Below are 4,098 nucleotides of genomic sequence, written 5' to 3' on the forward strand. Positions count from 1 at the left end.
TTGGTAAAGAATCCGCCTGCAATTCAGGAGACCTGGGTTCGATCCCTGGGTTGGGAAGATCCCTTGGAGAAAGGAAAGGTTACCCACTCTAGTATTCTGGCTAGAGAATTCCATGGACTCTATAGTCCATGGGGTTGCAAAGAGTCGGACATGACTGAACAACTTCACTTTCACTTTCAACAGTACATGAACTGAGAACTTCCAGATATATGAGCTGGATTTAGAAAAGGCAGAGGAGCCAGAGATCAAATTGCTAACATCTGCTGGATCATAGAAAAAGCAAGGGAATTCCAAAAACATCTATTTCTGCTTCACTGATTACACTAACTCCTTTGACTTCTGGATCACAACAAACGTGGAAAATTCTTAAAGAGATGGGAATACCAAGCCACCTTACCTGTCTCCTGAGAAACCTGTATACAGGTCAAGAAACAACAATTAGAACTGGACATGGAAATACAGACTGGTTCAAAATTGGGAAAGGAGTATGTTAGGCTGTATACCGTCACTCTGTTTATTTAACTTATATGCAGACTACATCATGTTAATGCTGGGCTGGATGAAGCACAAGATAGATCAAGATTTCTGGGAGAAATATCCACAACCTCTGATATGGAGATGATACCACTCTAATGGCAGAAACAGAAGAGGAACTAAAGAGCCTCTTGATGAGGGTGGAAGAGGGAAATGAAAAAACTGGCTTAAAGCTCAACATTCAAAAAACTAAGATCATTGCATCTGGTCCCATCACTTCATGGCAAATAGATGGGGAAAAGGGGAAAACAGTGACAGATTTCATTTTCTTGGGCTCCGAAATCACTATGGATGATAACTGCAGTCATGAGATTAAAAGACGCTTGCTCCTTGGAAGAAACTGAGACAGAGTATTAAATAGCAGAGACATCATTTTGCTGACCAAGGTCCATATAGTCAAAGCTATGGTTTTTCTAGTAGTCATGTACAGATATAAGAATTGGGCCATAAAGAAGATTGAGCACCAAAGAATTGATGCTTTCAAGCTGTGGTGCTGGAGAAGACTCTTGAAAATCCCTTGGATAGCAAGAAGATCCAACCAGTCAATCCTAACAGAAATCAATCCTGAATATTCATTGCAAGGACTGATGCTGAAGCTGAAGCTCCAATACTTTGGCCACCTGATCATGTGGAGCTGATTAGTTAGAAAAGACCCTCTTGCTGGGAAAGATAGAGGGCAAAAGGAGAAGGGGGCAACAGAGGATGAGATGGTTTGATTGCATCACTAACTCAATGGACATGAGGTTGAGCAAACTCCAGGAGATAGTGAAGGACACAGAAGCCTGGCGTGCTGCTGTTCTTGGGGTTGTAAAGAGTTGGACACGACTTTGTGATGGAACAACAATAGCAACAGTACTGAACAGTGGTTAAAGGTTTGAGCTCTCTAGCTATATCGTTTAGAAACAAATTTTTTATCCACTTGTACCAACTGTGTGACCACTGGCAGATTACTCAACATTTCTGTTCCTAAATATCCTCACTCATTTTTAGAGTGAGAATAATAGTGTCTCTTTAATATGTAGTTTTGTGGCATAGATGCAATAATACACAGAAAGTGCTTTTTCAATTGACTTGCACAGTAAGCACTTAATGAATGTTAGCTCTTATAGTTAGCTCTTATTTGTGATGGATTCAATGTCACTGAAGCCTTGATGTACCAACACTATTAATTCTCCAGGTTTTACACCACAGTCTGACCTGTGTGAGCCTTTTGGCTAGCAAACCAGATGGTAAGAGCCCGAATAATAAGTCACAGTCATGGATTTAGCTCATTCTGCTCATAACATGCACATGCTTAATACTAATCTGAATTTTTCCCACCCTGGCTAATCATTACTTCTCAAAAATGCTGACCAAATCTGAAAATAATCTTCAGATCTGTCATTAATTTAAGAAGTAATGCTTTCCAATGTGGCTAGCTTTCTCAAGCCACTCTCCCACTGAATTACATTCATTACTGTGGTGGGTATTCATTTTCCCTAAATTAATCTTTTAAGAGTGAGTAATGACCATAAGAGTTGGAATATTTTTCTTCTCTGAGTGGAGGATGCAGTCTAGAAATTCAACATGGCCTGACCGGAATAGCAGAGATCTGTGGAACTGCTCATGGGGTGTGATGAGGGTTGTCACCACTGTTACCTTTATTTTATTTTTTTAACTTTTTGTATTTTTGTAATTCCCCCAGTTTATTTGAGAACAATTTTTTTCTGACATATATTCATATGAATTTTAGATCAGTTATTTCAAAGTGCGCATGAGTTATGTATATTTCCCTATAACCAGGCACTGACAAAAGAATACTTAATATATCAATATTTAAGTATTCCAACATAAAAGGACTTTTTCCAACTTAATACTTTTTCCCATACAAGGTGATCTATAATTGACATTCAGGCAATTATATGCATGTAGAAGCAGACACAGTCCCCAAACTGACCATAAGAGAAACCAGCACACACGTCCTTCTCCTGGATATAATTACATTTCCAGAGGCAAAGGGGTTCAAATGGGAACAAATAAGTTGACTTCCTTATGAAATAAACTACACAGACACAAACTTAGAAGGAGTGAAGGTGCTAAAGGTGAATCCCTCAAATCTCCCTCCTTCCTGTCCTGAAAACGTACGCGTGGGCACTGTGAGCGTGTGACACTCGACCAATGTCGCTGGACATCAGGCCCCAGCATCGAGAGGGAGTGCAAGCAGGGGCCCGTCTAGAGGGAGAGGTAGTGCAGGCAGGGGCCTATCCAGAGGGAGAGGGTGTGCAGGCAGGGGCCCGTCTAGAGGGAGAGGTAGTGCAGGCAGGGGCCCGTCTAGAGGGAGAGGTAGTGCAGGCAGGGGCCCGTCCAGAGGGAGAGGGTGTGCAGGCAGGGGCCCGTCTAGAGGGAGAGGTAGTGCAGGCAGGGGCCCGTCCAGAGGGAGAGGTTGTGCAGGCAGGGGCCCGTCTAGAGGGAGAGGTAGTGCAGGCAGGGGCCCATCCAGAGGGAGAGGTAGTGCAGGCAGGGGCCCATCCAGAGGGAGAGGTTGTGCAGGCAGGGGCCTGTCCAGAGGGAGAGGTAGTGCAGGTTCCTGGAGGGACGTCTTATTTCACTTCATCATGTTCTACTGTGCTGCTCCACTATTTCGACTGTTCCACTGTTTTTTATAACTGGGGCAAAGTGGGAGGTTCAGCTAGTCTAAGGAACTCTTACCCCATAAACTATCTGAATCAAAGATTTTTTATTTACTCTTTTGCCAAACACAAAGACTGATTTCCATCTACAATTATTTTGTCAGGCGAGAAACAGTGAGTCAGTTGAAGAGAGGGCTGCGGCCTGGGCTCGGGAGGTGACACTGTTGACATTTGACACGGCCTGGGGGGATGAGCCTGGGCCTCAGCGGGACGGCCGGGTCAGTGGACCGTCTCCAGGAAGGCCCTGCAGCACCACGCGCACTGCTGGTAGACGGTCTCAAAGTCAGCGTCGTTGCCGTAATAGGGATCTTCAATGATAAATTGTTTTTGTGGATCATAGCTCCCGAGTAGTTAGATTTTGGCTCTGCAGTTTTTAACTTGATTATTTTTCTATTCAAATCTCTCAGATTGCTCTCATCCATACATAGTATATAATCAAAAGTGGCAAAGTCTTCTTTGGTAACCTGCTGGGCAACGTGACTCATGGGGATACCATGCTTCTTCATGCAAGCCTGCCCCCGATAATCAGGAGGGTTTCCTAGTTCATACATGGAAGTTGCTGCACTGTCTATCCTCCAATTATCTGAAATGTTTTGATCAGTTACAAGTTTCCTGAAAACTGCTTCTGCGATGGCTGATTGACAGATGTTACCGAGACACACGAACAGCACCGACTTGGTCACCTGCTCAGCCATCTTCCCGTGCATGCAAAGACCACCACTGTTATCTTTAAAGCATTAGTTGTGTTACTTGATGTGACCTCCCGATGTGTCACTGATTACACAGAATCCCCAAGTGCTTCACTGAAACTGATGATAAACTTTGGTTGCTAACTCGGTCTTACTTGGTCTTAAACTGAGATTGGTTAAAGGCTAACATGTAGTGTGTGTGTGGG

At 43.6% G+C, this 4,098-nt stretch overlaps 1 pseudogene; it reads right to left on the bottom strand.

The window, feature by feature from the left end:
- Positions 1-3,422: 3,422 nt before the first annotated feature.
- LOC136146061 (low molecular weight phosphotyrosine protein phosphatase pseudogene) lies at positions 3,423-3,898 on the bottom strand (annotated as a pseudogene).
- Positions 3,899-4,098: the final 200 nt, after the last annotated feature.

This window comes from Muntiacus reevesi, chromosome 13 (assembly GCF_963930625.1).
Source record: "Muntiacus reevesi chromosome 13, mMunRee1.1, whole genome shotgun sequence".
NCBI classification, from domain to species: Eukaryota; Metazoa; Chordata; class Mammalia; order Artiodactyla; family Cervidae; genus Muntiacus; species Muntiacus reevesi.